This window comes from Phaenicophaeus curvirostris, chromosome 3 (assembly GCF_032191515.1).
Source record: "Phaenicophaeus curvirostris isolate KB17595 chromosome 3, BPBGC_Pcur_1.0, whole genome shotgun sequence".
NCBI classification, from domain to species: Eukaryota; Metazoa; Chordata; class Aves; order Cuculiformes; family Cuculidae; genus Phaenicophaeus; species Phaenicophaeus curvirostris.
The window spans coordinates 55,660,032-55,685,910 of NC_091394.1; the positions used below are offsets into that span (position 1 = coordinate 55,660,032).

The following is a 25,879-nucleotide window of genomic DNA, read 5'->3' on the forward strand; positions in this document are numbered from 1 at the left end:
GGTAAAAACGAGGACCCTGGGAACTACCAGCCAGTCAGCCTCACCTCTATGCCTGGGAAACAGACCTTCCTGGAAGCTACGTCAAGGCATATGGAAGACAGCATGGTGATTAAATACAGACAATATGGCTTCACAAGGGGCAAATCATGCCTGATTGATCCAGTGGCTTCCTATAATCGAGTGACTGCATCATTGGACAAGAGCAGAGCTGCAGGTGTTATCTGCTTGAACTTCTGCAAGTCTTTTGATGCAGTTCTGTACAACATCCTTGTTGATAAATTTGACAGAGAAATGGGTTTGATGGGTGGATTTGTTCGATGGATAAGGAATTAGCTGGATGGCTACAGCCAATGAGTTGCAGTCAGTGGCTCAGTTTCCAAATGGAGATCAATAACAAGTGGTGCCTCTCAGGGGCCTGTGTTGGAACTGGTACAATTCAATGTCTTTATTAATGACATAGGCAATGAGGTTGCACCTTCAGCAAGTTTGTGGATGACACCAAGCTGAGTACTGCGTTTGAGGAAAAGGATGCCATTCAGAGGGACCTTGACAAGCTTGAGGAGTGAACCTCATGAAGTTCAGCCAGGTCCTGCACTTGGGTTGGGGCAATGACCAATATCAGCACAGACATTATAATGAATGGATTGAAAGCAGCCTTGTGGCGAAGGACTTGGGAATATTGGTCTATGAAATGTTGTATATGAGCTGGCAATATGTGATTGCAACCTAGAGAGCCAATCGTATCCTGGGCTGCATAAACAGAAGCATGGCCAGCAGGTCGAGGAAGATGATTCTCTCCCTCTACTCCAAGCTCTGGGGTCCCCAGAACAAGAAAAACATGGACTTTTTAGAGTGGGTCCAGAGGAGGGCCATGAAAATGGTCAGAGGGCTGGAGCACCTCTCCTGTGAAGAAAGGCTGAAAGAGGTGGGATTGTCCAGACTGGAGAAGAGAAGGCTCTGGTGATACCTAATTGCAGGTTTTCAAGACTTAAAGGGAGTTTATAGAAAAGTTGGAAACAAACTTTTACTAGGGCCTATGGTGATAGAACAAGGGACAATGATTTTAAACTAAAATAAAGTAGGTTTAGATGGGACAAGGTGAAGAATTTTTTTTTGTGATGCAGGTGATGAGACTGGAACAGAATGCCTTTGGAAGTGTTCAGTGTCAGTCTGGATGAGGCTTTGAGCTATTTGATATAGTGAAAGATGTCCATATCCACAGTTGGGGGATTGGAACAAGATGGTCTTGAAAGGTTCCTTCCAATCCAAATCCTTCCATTCTATGATTTTATGCACTGGCCCATTTCTTGGTCTCTGCAGCATACTTCTTGCATGCTCTGTTACCTTGGTGTCTTTGCAAAGAGATGAAGCTTCACCATTCAGACACTTTAAACCACCAGGATTTGGACTGATCCCTAGATCTGTCTAATGGCAACCCTGAATGTTGACTCAAGGAAACTCTGGATTTATAATCTGCCTCTTAAAGTAAAAAAAGTCGTAATTGAGACAAGTTATGAACCCTAACATGTTGTCTTTGTAAGAATTCCAAAACAAGGATCCTATTACTTTACCTAGCATGAGAAATAGACAAAGCACTGGAATTAGGCTACTCAGAGACATAGCATCTTCTTCTCAGGAGGTATTGAGAACCCACCGGGATGCAATCCTATGCAACTTGATGTAGGTGAACCTGCTTTAACAGGGGTTGGACTAGATGATCTGCAGCTAACGAGATGCTGTGGGAGCCTGTCTGTCTGCTTCTCTAGTCTTTCTTTTATCTCAGAGTGACCACCCAGAGTATGTGAGGCTCTACTGTTTTTAAGTTCCACTTATTTGCTACACTTTGGGAGTATTTTTGATCTTCAGATGCTTATACCCAGATGTCATTTTGCACAGGCTATCTTCTTCCTTTGTTTGTTTCAGGTGTGTTGAGGATTTGCAAACACGATTACTGCTCTGGCAAAGTTTAGGTGGCATGGTTACATGTATGACAGGATCTACATCCTCTTTGTTCAACATTAATTATTCCGTAAGTTGGCAAAATACATGAACTGTGCATTGCTGGATTCCATGAATTGTAGCAGGGACAGAGGTCAGCTCTGTGGGAACTGGTAGCTAGCGTGTGTTTATAAACAGGTGATAAATTATCTTTGTTTATGCAGAGGGAAAGACTTGGATAACTAACAGCTTCCTTAAAAGCTATAGAAATGCCACATAAATTTGGGTCCTTTTGCCTTTGGAAACCAGTGCGTGGTTGGTAGCAGGGAGGATAAATAAGACAGTCAAAAGAACACATGTTTTTAAGTCCTTGGCACTCATACTATTAGAAAGAAAGTGCACATCTTCTTTCCCAGTTCTTCATCAGTGTTAAGGATAAGAAGACCCACGTTCAATCATTTGTTGATTTCTCTTCCAGGACTGGATGATATCCCCAGATGGAAGATATGTTAGACACTTTACATGAGTAAGGCAAAGAGTGGGTTTAGGCCTAGATCCATAAAACAGTTTAACTCCTAACTGCTGCAGAAGTCAGTGGGTACATTAAGAAGCTAAATTATGTACATACTCACTATGAAGACAGCTCTGTAAATATTTATATGTGAAACTGGTGGAAGTGAGCCCTAGATCCTTAGTGGTATTTCACTATCTAAGTCATATTTAGGCACTGGCATCTCTTGACACTTTTCTTCCTATGGACCAGAGAGCACTGAGATTTTTTTTCACTTAATACTTGTTATTTTTTGGAACCTCATTGATCACCCTGCTTTTTGTGTTCTGTGTTGGGTGATAATGCTCCAAACACAGCTGTATCTAGTACAGGACTGCTACGGCACACCGTGTTTTCCAGTTATATCACACACCACAGTAAATCCCCCACCCCCTATAAAATCTGGTTCACTGGAACACTCAAAGCTGCTGGCTGCCAGGGAATGTTCTTTAATGAGGGTAAGGAGTACTTGAACACATCTACAACTTGGCAACCCTTCCTGCTTTTTATAAGCTACTATGCACTTCAGAGAGAAAATATCTAAGAGGATACTTTTTAACGGGACAAGTTTACTTAAGAGCTGAGTGGAGCTGGTGCCAGTAGTTCTGTTTTGTTCTAGCTTAATATTAGCCTTGTCAAAGTTCTTATAGCATCTCCTGGGTGTTTCTGTGTTGTATACCATATAAAGCTGGTATTGGGAGCCAAGAATTTTGGATGGGATATATATTATCGTGCTCTCATATTTTTGTATCAGAGGTGGCCCTGTATTAAAGATCCATGGAGCAAGGCTGATTTTTTTTTTTTAGTGTCTCCCTTCTAGTTTTGCCTTAGCACACACCGCAGACATTGGATCCAGAATTTGAGTCAACCTGAGTTTGAGGGTTATTTGGGATCCACAGTCCTGGTTTGGCCTGTTATAAAAATTGTAGTAATTAGGGATCTTTTTAGATGAGACTTCAGATTTTGAAAATCAACAGATTTTGGGGTGGAGGGTGGTGGCTTTGGTTTGGACCTAGACTAGCAACTACCTTAAGATTCCTTATGTATCTTGATGAAACGTGATACATCCCATCTCACCTCTTTGAGAAGCTGTCATATTTTATGGCTACTTGGTCATCCTGAGAGGCATCATTAATGGGTGGACTTGGCAATGTTTTTGCATCTGAGGACATCCAGCCCATCTTTTGTAGAGTGTTCGAGGTGGAAGCTGGGCCCTGCTCTGGCTGCAGAAAGGAAAAAAGGGAGCTGCTATAACAAAGCCATGCTTTGTCTGGGGAGAATCCTGGCTGCTACAGGAAAGATGGAGGGAAGGTGTTGAGATGTGGGTGAGATTTATAAAAAGTACATTTGAATTTTAAGTTGTCTCTGTGTCAGGCTTAAGCAAACATAGCGAAGAACCATTTTTATTGCCTTTTTATGCCTATTGTCCTGTGCTGGCTTTTGAGTTTAGTGTGGTCCCGCTACCTGAGAAGCAACTGTATGGAGCCTTAAATGGCAGTATTGGCCTGACAAAAATACTCTGGTAGAGCCAGATGTCCCTTTACGTGTGTGGAAGAACAGCAGCATGGCCTTGCTTTGATTTTGATGTGGGGTTGGTGGTGCCCATGTGGGATGGGTGAAAGGACTTATTGCTGCCTCACGGCCTTGCACCAACTCCCCCAGATCTCTATGGGAAATACCAGGTTGCCGACCTTTGCAATCATTTTAGCATGGCAAGAGGCTGATACTGGCTTGCTTCACTGTGCTTGGCTCCAAATTACCCAGAACTGCTCCTAAAAAAAAGTGAAATCTTGATGTACATGAATTTCTGTGAAGAAGATTTTCTTAAATCAAACATAAATGAAAGGCAGACTTCCAGCTGGGCAGAGTTACTGCTGTATATTAACGCAAATACTCACCTTACTGATGCACTTTTAGCTCTGTGGTAGTGAACAAGGCTACTTAGCTTTGTAGTTTTCAGGAGATCTCTCTTTACAGAATGTTAGAAAAAACCAAGACTCGGCGACATTGATCTACAAAAATGACCTAATGGGCCTTTTTAGTCTTAATCTTCAGAGACCAGAGACATTGATTTCTCAGAATTTTTTTACCATTAAATTTCACCCAAAATTTCAAATTTAGCATGAAGTGATTTCAGTGTCCGAGTTTGAGTAACGTCTCTTAGGAAAAAAGTCACATGCAAACAGTGTAATTGTATTGTATTAATATTAATATTCAGATGATGCAGGAAGAGGATGGCTATGCGGAGGAAAGGAGGCAACTAAAGGGAAGTGACTGCTCATATGACTTTTGGTGTCTGTTGTCTTTGCCAAGTATCATCAAGTTCTTAAACAAAAAGCCTTTCTTGTGAACTCTAGAGGATGATTTTTTAACTACTCAAATTTTTATTTAATTTCTATTTAATGAAACTGCTACCTAAAGGTACTACATGAATCAAATGACTTTTTAAAGGTTGGTAAAAAACATATAGAGATGTCCAAGATTCTGGTTGCATTACTGTTTATTTTTGGGGCAGAATCTGAACAAATAGAACAAATCATTCTTCCCATGCTACAATAAATACCAACAGATAGAACCCTTTCTCCAACCTAAAGTAAACCTTTCCCACTCTTAGCCATTCTCTTTCCTAAAATGTCCAGGATGAGAGCTTGAGCTGGCGCTATGACCTCAAAGTTAGGAGCTGCAGGCTTACACAGACCAGTGGATGAGGAGCAACTGTGGAGCTGGCTGAGAAGAGGTCTCACAGAGACCTGGCCAGCAGCACTCTCCTTTGATAGAGAGGGCTGGAGGCCAAGTAGCTCACTGCTGACCTGCTGTGCTTGGAAATGTATTGGTAGTTACAGCACTCGTCATAACTAAGTGTATACAAAAGAAGCATGAATACAGAAAAATAATGACAAGGATAGTGAAGACGAGCCAAGAAGCTGCCTGACTGAGATCCTTGGAGGACCCTGTAAATACTTTAATGTTTACACAGGACCTATATATTTGCATAATTACCTTTCCATGAGCCCAAAATGTTTTACACTGGAATGCTTTTAGGCTCTAAAAAATTTTATTTTCTGATGTCTGAAAACTACAGGCTCAGCTTCTCTATCACTCCATTTTTTTCACAAGCAATTACAACTGTATTCTCCCTGCCTGCAAGTATGTGAAATGTATATGGCAAGTTCTACTGAGGTTATGTACTGATTGTGATCACAGTGTGCTAATTTACAAGTGAATGTTGTACTGTAAATTATCAGGTAGATGCAGCTACATGATCTGCTTTTATTATAATTGTCAGAAGCAGTGAGGGAAATGGCTTTCCTGTAGCAAGATTTTTAAGAGAAACAAATGTATAAGAAGTTTGAAAGACTGGTTTAATGCAGTTTGTCAAAACCTTAGGGAGAAAATATGGAGGCACAAACAGGTGGAACAAATATAGTGAATTTTGAAGCAACTATCCTATTCCTCTGGTTTCCGTCATAAGGTCCTTCTCTCACCTATCCAAAGCAAGGTCCCAGTTACAGTCTCAATGGAACTTTCATCAGGTTGGTTGACAAACCTGCTGCAAGTATTGACCATGCTGTGACAGTGGACGGGAATTAAATATGGGTTTCTGCTTCTTGCTGTAAGGTTCATTGTAAATCAGCCCTTTTATGCCAAAGCACTGCTACTGAGTGTAGCACAGATCCCTTCAGAACATGGAGAAGTCTTTCCACAGATGTCTTAGTTGCTGCTGAAGCCTTCCCTGATGTTGAGGGAGGGACAATAAATCCACCCTGACTTTTGGTGTGTTTTCCGTTTCTGGGGAGTCACATGGAAACCAAAGGAACTGACTTCTGCACACTTTCCACAGAAGGAAAGGCGCTGAAGCAGCATCTGGAACTAATTACCTGTGTTTCACAGCTTGCTGGTGGGCAGCAAGAGAGCCACTCTGGCTCCTGCAAGCCCTTACATAAACCATGCCCACAGCATCTTTCAGCTGTGGGAAACTTGAAACAGCTTCTGCTGGCCCAGGGAGAAGGAGACTGACTCCCATTTGGCTCACCTGGGAGGATAGGTTGCCTCTATGGGTATGATTGCAGCCTTCAGATATGATAGTGCAGGTGCACGAATGCGCGCGCACACACACACACACACACAAAGAAATCACATCCAGCCATCAGATGAGGTATTCCACTAATTGGTTAAGTCTGCTCTGGTGTCTGGCCACCATCTGGCAGATACTGACAGCTTCTGCATGAAGCCAGCACCCCACTGGAAAGCCAGCTGAGATGGCAGAGAAACCCATCTCATGAAGATGTCATTGAACAACTGCTTGAACTCATTCAAGAAATGGTGGATCTGGCTCAAAGCTGCCTAAAGTCCCCTGGGAGTCTTTTCTGTGTATGTGAACACAGACATCATTTATGTGAGGGTTATACCTCAGTGTCTGTGAGTTATGTAAGGATATCATCTTCATTCTGGTGCTGGGGACTGTTTCTGAGTTCCCTTTAAGCTGAAAGGGATCCTTTGCTGTTCACATGTCATTTTTCTGTGTGCGAGTGTTGCTACACCGTCTTAACTATTAGTAGCTTGTCATAGTGGTTGTCATGATGGAAAGAGTTATTTATTTACAAAGAAGAAACAGATGGCACAAAATAATGAATTTCAGCATATTTGAGAAATTTGATAACCTTTTAAAAATAATATAAGCTTTAAGCAGCTGTTAAATGCTATTTCACACAATTACAAAGGAGGCTTATTCTTCAATGCACTAAGAGTACAAAAGCCACAGGAGAAGCAAGGCAAAATACCCGGCATAGAATGGAGTAATTTTATAAAAAGCTATAAAGCCAAGAACATAGTTTTATTAGCTGCTACCCTCTAATATGTGGGTTTATGACAGTAGGTGAATGGGAAATGAAAGCAACAAGCAGGTGGAAAGACCCCGAGGAAGCCGAGTCTTGATGTTGGGGATGAGGAAGGAGAGAAAGAAAGCAAGTCAGACACACAAAATCCCTTCTCAGAATTTGAGGTGCATATATAGATCTGTTTCATTATAAATATACTGTCAGGTGCAGAGAGATCACCACTCATTTTCTGGAAGAGCAGATAAGCAATACCAGCATTCACGATCTTATTTTTAACTGGGTTGTAAGCACATGTATATTCTCCACTTGAAGTGGTGGGTCCTTGCCATAAGTCAAAACCTAGGAAAAAACATGTGCTGCACATGAATGGTACTTAGTGAAGTGGGGGTTAAAGAAATATGTTTTTTTAAAAATGATGAATATATGTAGAATGTTGTAGCTCATAGTATTTTTATGAAAAATTAAGTATCATTCGTAATGGGCTTGTGGTGTAAGGAGTGGGCTTTGTTTTAGAAATGGGAATGCTGAAGTTTGAGGGATTAAATGCCTTTCCCAAGGAGATTGATTGTACAGTGGGAAGAAGTGCTTTTGTTTGAAATCCTGGTTATAAGTGCCAAGCCTTCTGTTTATTGGACTGAGAGCAGGGTGCAATTTGTGTCTCCAGATACCCAATATTATGTTGTAATAACCTGACTACACTTTTCCACTAGGAAGTGCCTGATTCTTGGAGGGAGGAAGCAATTTGAAATCTTTTTCATATTTTTTCCCATCGACCTCAATTGAGTTTACTTATTTTGTCGTTTGTTAGAAATAAATTTCTGTATCTCATTTTTTTGTAAAAGATCATATGATAATGTGATTATTAAAACATGTATTGCTGCCACTGTTAGTTCCCAACATTTTTAAAGCCAACATTTTTAATATAGCAGTCAGTGCTTTCTTGGACGGGGAAGAGTGGAAAAGCTAAGGTGATTGGTGCAGTACACAAGGGTGGAGGCCCTGAATGAAGCTTTTATAAAAACTGTCTCATAGGAGCTTTCCTTCCTCCTTTCCAGTTTGGATTAGATTTTTTTGGCATAAGTTTGTGAGAAACTCATCATGTCATTGCATTCAAACTGCAAGAGCCAGCTTAGTATTTTGTGAATTTCCCTTAGAAATTGCTTTGCAATGATCCATCCAGAAAACATGCATTTCCTCATTTGTCCAGTTATAAGCAAGATCACGAGGTATTTATTTTAGTGCTCAATTTACTTGTGTCTCTAATTCCTATGGAAGTTTGTTTGACATATTTCTTTGAATTTAAATAGCTTGTACTGATGTCATTTTGAGAAATGACTTTCTTTGCCTCTGGTTGGTTATAGTGCCAGGGCAGATGGATTTAACACAAGCTTAACACTTTTTTTTTCTTTTAGGAAAAAGGTCTTGCAGGCTGATAGTAATTTGGAAAATACAACGATAGCTGAATCATTCCCATTCTGAATGGAGTAATAATAAGTAGTATGTCCACCCATTAGACAGCAAGGTAGCTAATCTGTCTTTAGATCTTTCTCTCTGTGTACCTTTATACACATTTATGTGTGTTCTCTTTGGAGCTGGCTAAGCATTGCTCACAGGGCTCCTCCCTTCCTGGCCATTCAGCTGAGCAGCCTCTGTGGAGGGGTGTTTGCTCCCGGCACTCTGAGAGCCTGGATGCTGCAGCGTCTCCTTTATCTGAACACATTTTGGATCTCCCCCATTTCCACCAAATGTAGTCTTCTACTGGTCATGTTTGTTGGACACTGCTCTTAAGTGGTCCTGGTGCAGTGCCTTATGATGGACTCATATTGATATATGTAAGGGCTGAAAGCCGCTGTGTAACCAGACATCTGCTTGTATGGATTGAGACGTTTCAATGGATACTGCTAATCAGATGGGGAAATACACAGTTCTGAATACAAATACCAAGCGAGTTTAGATGCCTTCCGATTCGGGTGGAAGAAGTGAGCAAGCATTGTCAATAGCTGTGAATATTTAGATGCCTGAACTTCTCTTAATGCTGACATAGCTAAGATAGGCTGCTAGACAGAATTCCTAAATTTGGTTTTGGACTTGCACTGTGAAAACTAAGTCAAGAACTATGACCTTCCTGTTTTTACCTACAGTTCCACACGTGGTACGCTGAGGCTGTAGTTTTTAAGCTGCTGTTTGAGTAATTCCAGCCACTCAAACGATCCTTTACCTGTTTATCACAAGGTCTTAGGCACAACATAATTATTTTTTTTTAAAGTGAAACATTCTTGTATAAACAGCTACATATATGCAAAATTAGTAAGAACTAATTTTTTTAACTTGTTAGCATTTTTTATTGATAGTGCTGGTGGGAAAAACTTTGTAAGGGATAAAGGAACAAAGAAGTAAGCTCTTGGCACCCCCTGCAACGTTTGACATATCCCTCCACTGCATGCTGTCTCTTCCAAAACATAAAAGCTTTCTTATCTTTCCTTGTTTTCTTCTTTTGTTCTGCATTTTTTTAAGCATTAGAGAGAGTCCGTTTCCCAGCAGATTATGAGACTACATGGAAATCCATTTGCCTTTAGTGTACAGTAGTTGCTAAACATATATAGCTTTCAAATCCTCTCTGGGAAATAAGTGACAAAGACGTTCAGCTAACCCAAACAACACATTTCGCATTAAGTGCTGTATTATCAAAAGACCTTTAGACTAAATAGCGAAATGCCCCCTTATTTAAGGATATTGAGGATGCTTGGAAGCTTGTTGTCTCACAGTCAATATAAATATTTGTAGATATACTGAATGGAGACTAACTCTGCCAAAGTTTTGGCTTCTGATTTAACCAGAAGAATTTCTTACTCAGTTTAGTGCTCAACTGAAACAGAGACAGCAAGGAGTTGTAGGCCTTGCCTGCCATGCAAAGTTCCACTGAAAACTGATTTTAAATATATCTAATTAAATGAAAGCAGATCACTAGCATGAATGCACTTACATCAATGCACATGGTAATTTTATTGGTCAAATTTAACTTTAAATCAGTTCATATGTGTCTATTTTAGGGGCTAGCACTGAATCAGAAATTCAGTTTTAAAATTAATTTCATTTAAGTGGTATCCTTTTCCAGTGTAGGGAGTTTTTATAGAGCTTTTTGTTTCCATTTATTGATCTCAGCAGTATTGTGTGAGCATACTTAAAGAACCATTTATTTTTCAGTTGCAAAACTACTGAATTCAGTCATCTGCACATGATTAACATTTCTGTAGTACATATAAACTATTCTGTTATATAGTGAGATCAATATTGGCATGTAACTTTTGGATCAGCTTTTTTATTGTTGGCTCTTACCAAACGCCTTGTTGAAAGCAAAATTGGTGGATCTGTGACAAGTATGTAGAAACTTTTTTTAATAACTTTTTAAGAAAGAAAAAGTCTGGATTTAAATGTAAGCAGTTTCCTGCTATGTTGTGATTTTATTCAGAAAGGGATTTCTTTAAAGACAGTAGAATGAAAGAAAGCTAATATAAATAAACTATATTTAGATTGTAGTGGCCACTACAGGGCTTCTTAGCAGTGTGGCTGGTTCTGTACTAGAATGAAAATTAGGAAATCTGTTCAGTTTCTCTGGCCAAATGAAGTATATTTTTTTAATAAAAAAGAACTAATCTCAGAAAATGCACAAATAATAGAAATTACAACTGAGTATTTCTAATGCTTGGGCATGTTTATGACACAGGTAAGTAATTTTAATGACCTCCAACCTGATAATGTTCCCTTAAGCTAACCAGTCTACCCTCTCTATTGTTCAGAGTCCCGACTATGCTGAGACTAAGAATTGCCACAAGTGTTAAGCAAACCACAAAAGAACCTCCTGAGAACTATTTATGCAAAATGCAACGGCCAGTCAAGGCAATAAAACAGTGGTTTACAAGAAGCCCAAATAAAACCTAGAGCTGTCCTAAGCAGGACAGCCTGTGGTGAGTCAATGGGTAAACATCCTCAGTGCAGAAAGAGGAGGATGGGAGTGACAGCTAAAAAAGCTGAGGGTAGGTCTGTGAATAAATCTAAGCAAGAAGTACTGCCTGTGTTCTCATGCACCCTGGTCTTTGGAGTGTGTTTGAGTTAGGATTATACTTCTCTCCCACCTCCTTTGAGTCCTTTTAATCATCTGAAACTTGCATAAAATACAGAGTAAACCTGATTTGAAGAAAAGCTCTCTTGTACTGAGTGTTGTCTAAGGACATCTCCATGTTATGATGAAGTCTGTTATGGTTAGATCCTTAACAATTTATTTCAGTGGGAAAGCTTCCATTAGATTTAATAGCAACAGGGCCTGAACTACATTTCCATGAATCATTTCAAGACAGTTCACTATTCAGGAATACTGGCTTCCTACCAAATGACTGTCTTAGTTAGGTCATAAGGCAGATAATCTTTGTTCCATGTTTTATCCAGTCTCATGGATGTGCTCTAGAACACAAGGAACCTAAAAGTTGGATATCATAACTTTAGTGAAGTAGCCTTAATACTCTAACACATTGTACTACTATAGCGAATTACATTTTGGTAGAAAATGTTCTCCTATGTCATATAAGAGAAAAGTTTACCCTATATCTATTTTAGTAGTGTGGCTACAGCTTGTGTCTCTCCTTGAGGTAAATCTAATTGTTTAAGAAAGATCTACTTGTTAAAATCCAAATGCAAATGCCTCTCGTTATTCCATATGAAAAGGCATTTTAAAAACGGTAAATGAAATGTCCTTGCTTGCTTGAAATTGCACTGTGAAACCGAGGGCTTTGTTGCATAAACACAAGTATGCAGCAGCCATGGCTCTCACCAGCTAAGCAGAGCATCCTTGGGAGGCATTTGGGAAGGCTTGTAGTTGTGCGTAGGAGGAGAGATCCACCAATGGTGAGTAGCACTATCTGGAGGGCTGCAAGCATGGCTTGGGCAGCTGGCATGGCTGTTGGTGGGCTAGTGCACATGTAGGTGCCCAGGATGGTTTTTAGGCTCCTGCTTACTGTTTGTACTCTCCTTCTGGTTCTTCTGCTAGTTTCCTTTGCCCTCTGGATCTTGGCTGCTGGTGGGAAGGCTGATCTTGGTAAAGGCACATTGGGCACCCATTTAACAGCAGCCTGACTACCCAGCTACACAGAAGGAGGGGCCCCAGGAGACAATGGTAGGTTGTGGGGACTAAATGGAGACTTCATGATGGGGAAGGCTGGGGACTGGGACTCCTGGCAGATCCTTCTCCATTTTCAGGTGTGCAACTGCTTCTTTTAACAGATGAATAGGGACACATGATCTAGTAACAGCAACTGTAAGTAACACAGTCACTGTCTTCTTTGCTACATTACCTACCAACAAGGCCTCCCACACCTCTGAATGTAGTTTTAAGGATTCAAGGAGAACGTCTGTGATAGTTCAGGACTGGGTGAAGGATTACTTCTGAGAGCTTGAGCCATCAAAGTCTATGAGACCAGGTAGGCTGCATCCAAGGATCCTGAGAGAGATGTCTGATTTCTATACAAAGCTGCTGTCTTTCATCTTTGAAAGACTGTAGAGATTGGAGGAGATCCCAAATGACGGCAGAAAGGCAAGTGTTGCACCTGTGTTCAAAAAAACCAAAAAGTTCAGCCTAGAAAACTATAGGTCAGTCAGCCTCACTTGAGTCACTGGGAACATCATGAAGTGGATTCTCTTGGAACAAGTTTCTGGGCACATGAAGAAGGTGGTTATTTGGAACGGTCAGCGTGAATTGATGGAAGGTAAACCACATCGGACTAATCAGTTTGCCTTCTGTGCAGAAATAATTAGGTTTGTGTATGAAGGAAAAGCAGTGGATGTCATTTACCTGGACTTTAGCAGGGCTTTTGACGCTGTCTTGCGTCATGTTCTTGTGTTCAAAATATGATGTTACAGTTCAGAGGCTGAACAAACCAAAGGTAAAATAATGGGTTGGATGGTTGGCCTTAGAGGGTGGTGGTTAATGGATAACATACTGCCTGAAGGCCTAACAAGTGGAGCACCGCAGGGTCTATCCCTGGCCCTGGCCTGTTTAACATTTTTATGAATTATTTGGAGGAGACAATTTGGGAAAAGACCCCCAGGATCATCGAGTCCAACCATTCCTATCAACCACTAAACCATGCCCCTCAGCACCTCATCCACCCATCTTTTAAATACCTCCAGGGAAGGTGACTCAACCACCTCCCTGGGTATCCTGTTCCAGTGTCCAACGACGCTTTCTGTGAAAAATTTTTTACTGATGTCCAGCCTGAATCTCCCCTGGCGGAGCTTGAGGCCATTCCCTATTGTCCTGTCCCCTGTCACTTGGGAGAAGAGGCCAGCTTCCTCTACTCTACAATCTCCTTTCAGGTAGTTATAGGGAACAATAAGGTCTCCCCTCAGCCTCCTCTTCTCGAGGCTAAACAACCCCAGCTCCTCATAAGACACTTTCTCTAGCCCCTTCACCAGATTCGTTGCTCTTCTCTGGACTCGCTCTAGAGCCTCAACATCCTTCCTGTGGTGAGGGGCACAGAACTGAACACAGGATTCGAGGAGTGGTCCCACCAGTGCTGAGTACAGAGGGAGGATAACCTCCCTGGACCTGCTGGTCACACCGTTTCTGATACAAGCCAAGATGCCATTGGCCTTCTTGGCCACCTGGGCACACTGCTGGCTCATGTTCAGTCGCTGTCAACCAACACCCCCAGGTCCCTCTCCTCCAGGCAGATTTCTAGCCAATCTACTCTTAGTCTGTAGCACTGCACAGGGTTGTTGTGCCCCAAGTGCAGGACCCGAAATTTGGCCTTATTGAACCTCATGCCATTGGACTCTGCCCAGCAGTCCAGCCTGTTCAGATCCCTTTGCAGAGCCTCCTGACCCTCCAGCAGATCAACACTTCCTCCCAGCTTAGTGTGGTCCGCAAACTTGCTAAGGGTGCACTCAATGCCTTCCTCCAGGTCATTGACAAAGACATTGAACAGGGCTGGACCCAGCACTGAGCCCTGGGGATCCCCACTTGTCACTGGCCTCCAGCTGGATTTCACACCATTTCCCACCACTCTCTGGGCCCGGCCATCCAACCAGTTTTCCACCCAGGAGAGTGTGCGCCTGTCCAGCCCAGAGGCTGACAGTTTCTCAAGCAGAATGCTGGGAGAAACTGTGTCAAAGGCTTTACTGAAGTCCAGGAAGATACATCCACAGCCTTTCCCTCATCCAGAAAGGGGGTCACTTTGTCATAGGAGGCGATCAGACCTGCCTTTTGTGAACCCGTGTTCAGCCTGTGCCTGAACTGGAGATTCTGGCTTATGATATGTACGGATGACAGAATAATTAATATATTTCTTTGAAAATAAATAAATAGAAAACAAGCCTAAAATTAGAATTCATTGAAGTCAGAATCCGACTTACTGTAATTCCATAGAAATTACCGCTGAATTTTGCAGAAAGTATCTTTATTTTTCACTTCACCTTACTAACAGAAATAGTGAGTGCACATGCTTTTCAGTTTTTTTTATGTTCATATTTCCTGAAACTTTGCCTAGAACCTCAGAGGGGTTAGAAAATACTGGAAAATCAGTATTTGATTTATAAGCTATCTTTGGGGCTGTCATCTAGCTGCTACTGCTGCAAATAATCCTATTGCAATGATATACGTAAGTCTGAATTTCTTCTAAGTGCTTAACTTTAAACTATTTGATATCAGCCAGAATTCCAGAGGATTTCAGCTCAGATTAAATTTTTTTTTTAATGTGAAAAGTCATGCTAATTGATAAATGAGTCTTATGAGATCATGTCTAGGATTACCACGTAATACATATGGTTGAATTTATTATGTGTCTTACCCAAAGAAAGGTAATGCTTGATAAGCAGTTTTATTAGGTAATTACACTTTTTTTTTTTACATTTGCAAATAAAGCACATTCATTGCCATCTTGAAGCAATTTTCTGACAAATTATAAACTCATCAAATGCTAACATGCAGTATTCCTCATTTCCTGTTTACTAAATAATCCTTTGGCTCACTCCTTTGTGTTTTTCAGGTTGAACCTGGAATTGTTCTCTGCCAGGGACGTCATGGAGCCTTGAGTTAGAGTCCTTCACCTGAAAGATAATATTGTCTCCTTGGCTCGGTTTCTTGCAACTACAAGCCATGGCGGATTCCCAGTGGTTTGCAGGCCCATGCCAGACCATGCAAAGGTTTCCAGGGAACTATTAAAAGGTAAAAATGCTATCAAATTGATATCACATAGTGTTTCTGGCCAGATTTTTTTTTAAACATCTGTTTGTGGAGGTTATTTGGGATGGTATAATGGTTTAATTTGGCAGACAGCCAAATACCACTGAACCGCTTGCTCACTCTCCCTGCTCTGCAGTGGGATGGGGAAGAGAATCAATGGGAGGGTAAAAAGTAGAATTCATGGGGTAAGATAAAAACTGTTTAACAGGAAAATGAAGGAAGAAGAAATAACAACAACAATAATAAACAACTATACAAAACAAATGGTGTACAACACAATTGCTAACCACCCACTGACCGATAGGTGCCCAGCCTATTCCCAAGCTCCTGTCTCGCCTGTGGCCAAGTCCCCCCCCAACTCATATACTGCGCATGACATTATGTGGTATGGAATATCCATTTAGTCAGTTTGAGTCAGCTATCCTAGCTACACTCTCTCCCAGCTTCTTGTGAACCTACTCACCAGTAGAGCATGGGAAACTGAAAAGTCCTTGACTTAGTATAAGCATTATTTAGCAACAACTGAAAGCATCACTATGTTATAAACATTATTTTCATGCTAAATCCAAAACAGCACTATACTAGCTACTTGGGAGAAAATTTACTTGGGAGAAAATTAACTCTGTCTCAGCTGAAACCAGGACAGATGGCTGTGAAACGTGTTCCTACTTTCTTTAGCATGAACAGCAGATGTCCTTTAATGAAAAAACCAAGGTCCTTTCTAGTACAAGGTTATCTATTGCATCAGGGGTTTACTGAGACAGCACCAATGAAATGATCTTGTGGGAACTATAGAAAAAGAGAAGATCGCCCTTCAGAGCCTTAAAGGTTTAGTAAAACAGTAGTTTTAAAGGATGTGAATCTACTTACTCATGCAATGTCCCATGCCAATTTAAAGCTGGACTGCCCGCTTTTCACAATTTTTTAAATTTCATTAGTGCATGCTTTTACAGGAAAGAGTTAATATAAATCATAGCACAGACAAGATAAGCAACACAGTCATTGGAAGTAACATTCTAGGGTAAACAAGAATTAGACTAAAGGAATCCTTGCCATATGGAAGGGTCTCAAGAGGCATATAAAAATCTCTTGATAAATGAAGTATTTATGGTTCTGTATTTCATACAAATGTGAGAGTGAGTTCAGACTTTCAGGAAGGTATCTCAAGACTGTCCTTTGAATTGTGGGTCATAATTGGGATAGGCAGTGACTTCATTTCCATGTTAAGTACCCTGGAGGAAAGGAGAAGATGCATATGTAACTCCTACTACACAGGAGTTCACATAGAAAAACCCTATGAATTATGCTTCCAATAGCTGTAATACAAACACATGACCAGTTTTGTATTGCAATATCATCATCTTTCATATTTGCATGGTGTCTTTCATCCTGAATGACTGTAGTATTCTAGCAACTTTTTTTTGTAGAGAATTTGTTTTGATCCACTTCTGGTTTAACACCCTAGCTGCATGACAATTGGGAGCTATCTCTGAGCAAACAAGGATAAAAGTTTTTTCTTCTGTTGTTCTGGATGGGGAAAAATGTCATCTGTGCATCATCAGTAAAAACTTGATTCAGACTTGTCTCTTTATAAGAAATTTTCAAGGATGAAACGCTGGCAGCTGGATCACATGAACTTACTCATAGCAATGTGGTCAGCTGCCCTTTTGGAGCACGACAATGGGGAGGGAGTGAATATTCAATAAAAATTATGAACTTGTTTCACTGACAAATGAAAGAGTTTATATGGACCTTTTAGGAAGAGAATTATCTGCTTGGAATGAGAATTGTACAGTGGAAATAATTTGGGTAGCATTGGCCTGTAGGAATAATGTGCAGTATCAAATACTTGTATATGATATATATACTTGTTCCCTCATGGTGATCCTATCATAAACATTATTAATAAAAATGTGCTAAAGCACTAAAACCTAAATTTGAGTGGTATTCTGCAATGTGCACCAATCTGAGGATACTGTATAGCATAAATTAGAGTCCTGACAACATCCTTTCTTGCCTCAGTGCATGCCCAGCAGCCAGAGTACTTGTGTGATGAGTTCTGTGTGCCTTGTCCCCGGTGGGGATTACCGACACCAGGAAGGGAATGCTCTGCAGGCATCCTCTGAAACAAGCCTCCAAAAATGTGACGTGTCATGGAATTAGTGTATACATAAACCATAAGTAGCTAGGATTCAGGTTTTCCATCTTACTCATAAAATTACAGCTCTTGTAGCACGTAACTGTTAAGACCAAGATGAGAAATGCTGTGAACTCCCTAAAGAAGAAGGGTGCTGTTCAACCTCTTACTCTGTGAGATCCAGTGCAATCCCAAATGGGGGTGACATGACCACAGGCTAAGAAAGGATGTTATTTTTCCATCTTATATATCAATGATGTTAAAGTGGAGGAAATATGGCTTGCCTGGCATGTTTTATAAAAGGTGGTTTGGGGAAGATGTAAGGGTAACTGTCACGATGTTTTCCTTGAGAGTTGCCTTGGGCATTACTGATGCTTAAATGCGTCTGGTTTTTTTTTTTCCCTAGAAAAATTGTTATTAGCTCACAAAAAGAAGGAGACAACAAGCTAATGAAGGGTAAGAAGCAAGGAATCTGCTACACTTGCATGAAGGCAGCAGCAGCTTATAATTTTTAATGCTGTTCCTCATTTATGTGTTTTTCTGTACCATTTCTTCTCATGAAATAAGCATGTATGAAACACTAAATTTGGAACAAATGTTGAAGTTATTCAGTACCTGCCCACACTTGGAAACTGTAGTGATGATAGTTGCTGTACAAGGACAATGTGTTGTTATGTTCTGTAATACATACAAATGATTCTGACTCTTTGAGAAAAAAAGGTCAATGTCAGTTTTCACAAAAGCAAGGGCTGTGGCCAAAGCAATGTTGGCTGGAACTTGTGTGGACCTACAAATATACCTCAGTTCTGGCCTGTAGCAAATACCCAGATATTCCAATTTTATTAAAAACAAAAAAAGACCCCTACCCCAAATCCTCCAGGTCTGCTTAGCGGAGCCAAACTTTCCTCCTACTCTTGGTGATCTGGGTGGTTACCCGCTGGGGATAAAGATGAGATCACTAAACACATTTTTGCATGGGTGACCTAAATCTGAATCTGTTGTCTTTCCCAGTCGAGTAAGCAGTAGAGACTAAACCAAAAAGCAACTCCTAAAGAAAACTCCTTGGCTTTAAAATTGTTAAAGAGGAAGCAAACTGTAGCTGAGAAGCAAGTTTCCAAAACAAAGATCTCCTTAGAGTAATACTTTTGACACTTTGCCATAGGCAAAGCTCTGTGTATGCCTGGGAAACCCTTGCAGAATTCAGTTTGAGGAATGTCTAGCTGGTGAATTGGATGCATGGAATTGATGAGGATGATTGTGTGCAATGCAGAGGGTTGAGGGACTGGCTTCCCCTCTTCACTTCCCCCCCAGTAACTGTGATACTTGCACATTAGAATAAAATAAGCAATTCTTTCACAGTGCAGCTGAAATGCCTTCCCTGTCTCCCCACTAGAACTAAAGAAAGGGAGCTGGGCTGTTCTGAATATGTCAGCCCAGAGTCTGCTGAAAGCTATTAATGTCGTGCCCTAAACTGCAAACCCTACCGGTGAGGGAAGCAAGTGTACCCAAAGTGGAATTCATTTTTCAGAGAGACCTGAGGATAGGACCACACCCTTCCCTCCCAGGAAGTTTCTGCCAGAGACACTGCATGAGGCTGTAAGTGCTTACTGAAGAGTTGTTAGGAGGTCTCCTGGCTCTCTTTTGCCTTGGCTGCTCTAGTCTATGGCTCCAGATCCTTCTCCAGTGGGAAAAGATAGTAATCCTTTTGCCTAATTTCTGTGAGACTGAAACTGAAACAAGACCTACTTTTTTCACTTCAACATATGTTAAAATGTACTGGTATAGGGCTGTTGTAGGGCAATGAAGTGGTTCTTTGACATAATGAAGAGATTAGACACATCATCACTTGAGTTTTGCTGCTCCATTTTCTTTGCCAGAGGTTACTTTATAATGTAAACCACAGTAAAAACAGAAGACATGGAGGATTTGAGGAGGAAAGCTGTAGGAAATGAATCTCTTTTCCCTGGCTGTGGACACAGCTAGGATATGACATGGAGGGTGATGATACTTCATGGTCATCAGCAACATCTTTGCTGTCACGCTGTGCATCCTTCCATGACGGTCATTTCCCTCTACATGCATGTGTATACTCTCTGATTTCTTCCACCAAAATGGATGACAATGTGCTATCTATGGAGGTGCTTTTTTTTCTGAAGATGCTGTTGATCCCTTATTATATGTAGGTGTCCTGCATATTTTTGACTGATTAATACCATGTTCCTCCCAGGGACTGTTATGATGTTGGTGGGTTTCCTTGCCTTTGCTTCAGTTTTGCCAAGGAAAATGAATGAGTAGGGTTTCCATACTGAAGTTAAATCCTCACGGTATTCATTGAAGAAAAACAGGTGGATGCTGGCATCTTGTTAGGCCAGGATCTGTTCCCTCCATTTCCTTTGAGGAGAAGTGATGCAGCTAGGCAGAAGCTGGAGTGCTGCCCAGCAACCTTAATTTCTTTCTTGAATACAGCTATGATAAAATTTTCTTGGAGAAACTACTGGGCTGATAAATACTACTGAGTAACTTGTTTGGGAATTTTACCATAACAAAGAAGCCATTTTGTTCATGACTGAACCTCTCACATCTGTCCTATACATAGCTTTTGTAATGCAAAGCTGAAGGCTGGATTCCCTGTTTTTACCTTTGCACTCTTACCTACACAGCTGCTAGCCATTACTCTGCATTCTGTTTGTCTATCCTTTAGCTGAAGGAAAATTTTTTTTTTCTTGAATTAATTTGATTGAGAGAAAGGAATTGCGCAGAAGCCAAAATACCTCTGACTGTAAGCAGACTGTACAGAATGTGTCTATCTAAGCAGGATTGGGTAAAACTTGGTTTTCTACTCCTTCGGTACAGGATGTGATATTTCTGGCATTGTGCCTACATTTTTGTGTCTATTTTTTCACCTAGGAAACCCCATCTCTTCCCACGCATCAAATTTACCGAAACTTCAGCATTTGTGGTTGATGGAAATTGTTATTTTTGGGCCAAAAGGAAATTTCAACGAAAATATCATAGGTAAAGTTGTCAAAAATCTTTGCAGTTTACCATGTTCATTTTGTTTTAACTGTTTTATTACATATTTTGATATGCTGTACGGGAATGTCTTGACTGTGCAATTGCCTTACTCAAACTAAGTTTGTTTGATATATGTGAAGTGTTCCAAGTGCCTAATTCCCAGTTTCTGAACAAAGTTGGAAAACTAAGATCCTTTTAAAGCCAGAACTTAGTTCTTTAAATCGGAAAAGAAATATGTTCAAAAGCTGTGGTCCTCCTGCATTTGAACAGTTACAAAAGCTTGGACTTCCAGCACTGTGTAGTTATTACCAGTGACTGGATGCATGGCTTCTCATCCAAAGACATTTCAAAAGGTCTAATATTCTGGAAAACAGATATTATCCATCTCTAAAATAAAGTTTAATTACTTCTGAAGATCTTATTCTGAAAGGTGAGTTAGAGCCTGCTGCTCTGTATAATCACACAAATGGCTGCAACTTGTGTGAGCTTTCCTTAAAAATTTGCAGCTGGCTAAAGCCAAGCTGTGTGGGGCTGCAGGGCACAGCATCACTGCTGTGACACTCCTGGCGAACCAGCAGGACTCCATCACTCACACAGAGCTAGATGTGGAAACTTAATTCGGTGAGTTGCAGGGTGCGCTGACAAAAACACTGAGGGTTACATCTTTCCATTTCAGAAACCCAGGGGAGAGAGTAAACATCCACTTGATCAGCAGCAAACTCCTCACTCTAATTCGTACTCAAAGGATTTCTAATGGAGCTGAACTGCCAGAGAGCTGCACCTGAGAGGAGGATTTCTGCCTCAGGTTAGTCCTCGGTTCAGAGTCAGAAGAACTACCAGTGGAGGGAGCCAAATTACATTTCTATTTGCAATATTTATTTTGCTGCTGTTCTTGCTGCGCTGCACTTTCTGCTTCCTTTGTGGTAAGAGGAAGCCAGGTAGAGCACACTGTGCGCTCATAAACCTCCTACTCGACGGTCCTGCTTTAATCTCCCTGCTTGTAAACTGGTGTGGGAAGTGTGGTACTCTTGCTTTCCACAATCAGAAGACGTGGTAGAGCAGATGTTCCCAGTAACAATAATGACACTATTGCTGAGACAAACATTTTCACGATGATGCATGGGAACACTAAATCCAAACCACACTGTTTAGCTAATGCATGCTTTCACTCCACTAAAGGGGAATGTCACATAACTGAAAGTAAATTGAAGAGATCAGAGTTTAGAAAATATGACAAAGTTGAAAACTTAAAGCTGTATTACATAGTAACATCCTTTAGCCGAGAAATCATTGATCCAAAGTGGTGTGTGTATGTGTATTTTTATGGCAGTTTATTAGTTATGACTCACCTCTGGTTAGTTCAGTGAACAGAAACTGTTGTGAGTCAAGAATGTTTTCTGCCAAGCACTTCAGCAAAACTGACTACACCATATTGATATGTGCTGTGGGAGAGGAGATCTAGCATTGCAACAGATCACAGATATGTCAGGCTGTAGGTATGGTTTCTGGTGTTTTTCTTTAATCTGCCCCACCAACTGGGACTAATGAAACACTGTTCTCAAGGCGTATGCCTGTGCGTCTGTGCAGAGAGTCCACACACACTTGTTTAATAAGGCAATACCTTTATTTTTCTTAGCAAGAGGAGAATGACTTGTCTTCAATAAGCAATGTGGTGCAACAGCTTAGGGAAAAGTGGAAAGTTAAAGATGAAGTAAGCCCTGAAACATTGAATTCATAAATTAATTACTGAGCTTAATGATATTGAGCTTAATGATATCTACCTTAATATTGTGACAGCCTTGCTGCTGGCACTCTCGAAAAAACTGATATAGATTTGAAAGCTTCTTGGAGAGCCTTTTCCTTCTGGCGCTGTTGTGGAGAGGTTGCTAAGTTTAGATCACAGGAATGCAGTTACTCACTCAAACTCAAGTCTACAAAGTTCATGCAATACATGGAGATAAAAAATAGGTTCTGTTTCTTACTAGAGGATCATGGACAGCTTTACCCTTTTCTCTTCCCATGTCTTTGTGATAAATTCTGGGCAATGGTGATTCTACCGGGTCTATCAAAATTAGAAACACTGTTGGTAGTAATTTGAAGGCTGCATCTAAACTCAGCTAGGAAAGAAGGGGAGGAGGAGCACATTAGAGACTTAAAATCTATTTTTAGGTGTATAGACTAGGGAGTTGATGGCAATATCAAAGCCCTCTTTTGATTACTTGTTTTTCATGTTAGAGGGCAGAATCTGTCAGCACGTTATTGTATTTTACTGTCTGGACTCCTGCTTTTGAAAATCTGATCCTGTTAATTTCAATGATATACTATACAGTAATCTTGACTATTAAAATAAATGGAATCCAGCACTTTCAACAAAAGCTCTTGACGTTATGATTCCGCCATGCATTGTCAGGGTCCTGGGGCTTTCAGCTTGTGAATAACATGATGCAGGGAGGTTTATAGAGTCTGTGGCGGTGTTTTTATTTTTTATCTGAAGTGCAAAACTTTTCTTCCACAGAACAACATTACATGATACTTTTAGAATTAGTAGGCCTGTTTGGCCAAACAAATAATTGTGCAGGTGCTGTAGGGCTTTGTGATGGAGCCCTTTGGAGGGAAAACTGGAGTGCTGCAGAGGCTGTGTGCTAACTCAAAAAAACAAATTAAAAACGTATGCAGCCTCACTGCAGCATGTGGGTGGCTTTTAGGCAAGTGCAGAGTGTTGTTAAATGTTGAAATCAAATATAAGCATGGGGAAAACTGGTGTGTGAATGGAAAGACTGATCACATACTTGTCCTGTTGCTTAAATGTGTGGTAGGTTTCTCTGAAATTTAAAATCTGCCTGGTTAGAAGCCAGCTTGTAGGGATATACAAATCTTATTCCAAGACTTCATAATTTTCTAAAATCTAGCCATTCTGTAGGTTTGAAATACTAAGTTTGCATTTACAATTTATTTGCAGTTGCCATTGCATTTTCATGCTGAGGCTGTGGACTTACTGTCTGCTCATTCACCCTGATGATGGTTCTCATAAAACCAGACAGCTGGTGACCTAAGTAATGAATATTAACTTCAAAGCACATGTCTGAGGTGGAAGAAACCCCTGTTTTGTAGATTTGAAAACTGAGGTACAGAGATTAAATGTTTATTCAGCATCCTCTGAAAAGCTATGTCATGGACAGAATTTGATCTTTGCTCTGGAAAAACTCAGACCAACTACTTGATAATGAACTTTTTATCATCTTGTGTGTAAAATAACAAAAAATATTTCAAAACTCCTTGTTTTGAAGAATGAAATATCAAGCCAACAGTAATGTTTCAGGCTGCCTAACCTGAAACAACCCTGTAGCCCTGAGATTTTGCTGTGAAGGTGAAGATTTGGTGGATTTTAAAACAGTTCCTGGTATGTGATGACCTAGTCCGTATCTGCTGTCCTGCTCACCATATGCAGAGTCCTCTTTTTTTATTTTTTACCATCTTAAAAAGGCACAATGCTATTTCAAGTCAGGAAAAATGCATTTAATATACTAGTGGCTATCTTACCTATAACATATATTAAAAACTATTCTTAATAAAATTTACATTTTACAGTCCAGGTAAAATGTTTCTCTCATTGTGCCCTCTTGGAAGCATTGCATGCTTATGCTAGAACTTCTGCTGAGAGAAGAGTGATCAAATCCTGCAAAATCCTCTAAACACTTCTTCCATTTTGACTGGTGTGAAAGTTGAAGGTGCAAGACCCTAAGTCTAAATGTGGCAAGTTTTCAAAAACTTATTAATATCCTATAATAATTTACACTAATCAGATATCACAATGATGAAGGACCATGAACACTTTCAGGGTGCCATATTTGATTATTTTCATGTGCAATTTATTGTTAGTTGTTACTGGTTCTTATATTTTTGTTTTTTGAAAATGACTGACATCAATCAAAATTTAGTAATTGGTATCACTAGGGTTTGTACATGTCTGAGAGAAGCCCTGAGGCAGTAGGTTTTGAATTGATGGAAGGGGCACTTGTTTTATTCTGATCAGAATATATTAATCACCAATAGCACTGAGCTGGATTTTGGCCAAACGTCAGATATAATCAGCTAAAGTATAAAAACAATGCAGGTACCTTTGTTGGATTAATGTGGGAGAAATAAGCCTAAAGCTTTCTGAAGCAAGCTAAAAACGATGTTCCAGGTTCTCTAATCCTCCCTCCTCCCTCTCCCCACTGTGTAACGATTTTATCCATTCAGTTTGGGGGAGTCCTGCCCTGGATGCTTTTGCTAGCGACATCACCTTTTAATCTTCTTTCTGTTCATTTGCAGCTACTTCAGAGCTGCAGTTCTTTTTATGTCACTCCCCCAATATTTAGAATTTGTAGTTTCCTCAGATAATTAGCCATCTTGCATAGAAGAGTGACACAATCAGCTGTCAGATACTTTTAATTCCTGGCTTCTTTGCTAAGTCTTAAGTGTGGATATTGGGATAATAATGTGTTATCTTAATTAGGTGTATCTTCATGATGCATGCTTTCTAACAGATAGAGCACATGAAACTACTGCAATGCCTTGCCAGGGTATCTTTGAAATGAGATTCCCTACTTAAAGGTTTTCTTCCTTCTTAAATAAATATAGAGTAAATGAACAATTGCAGAGTCCAAGTCTGAATCCTAACACTTCCTGTTAAACCTCACAAAATAGTGCAAGAAACATGTTTGGTCTGCTTTCTAAGGCTTGATGATGTGATAGGAAGGATGTTGTACGTAACATCAAAGAGTGGTGTTGTTATACCTCTGAAGCATTACTTCTGGAACTCCAAGTGAAATAATGTATGTTCATTTTTCTCCTGAATATGGCAGTTTTTAATAGGCTTGGATTCTTATCAGACATGTTCCAACGATTTCCTTCATTGTATTTGCGTGTGCTTTCTTTTTTTTTTTTTGACTAGCCAAATTTCTCTCACACTTCCAAGAGCCCTGGTAAGTGACTCCCTGCTGGGTTTAGTTAAGAGCTGAGCAAATTGCAGACTGCCAAAACCAGAAAACAAACCACTGGTGATGAGCAAACATTTCTGCTCTTTCAGCTCATGGTCAATGTAGCTGATTTTTTAATTCCAGCCCACGTTGTTCAAATGGAAGATAGTGAAGCCTGGTCTATGGGCAAGACTGAACAGTGTTTTG

General features: G+C 40.4%; 1 pseudogene; it reads left to right on the top strand.

Moving 5' to 3' along the window:
• Positions 1-25,879, top strand: part of LOC138719112 (chloride channel protein C-like) — an 82,000-nt pseudogene that overhangs the window by 46,264 nt on the left and 9,857 nt on the right.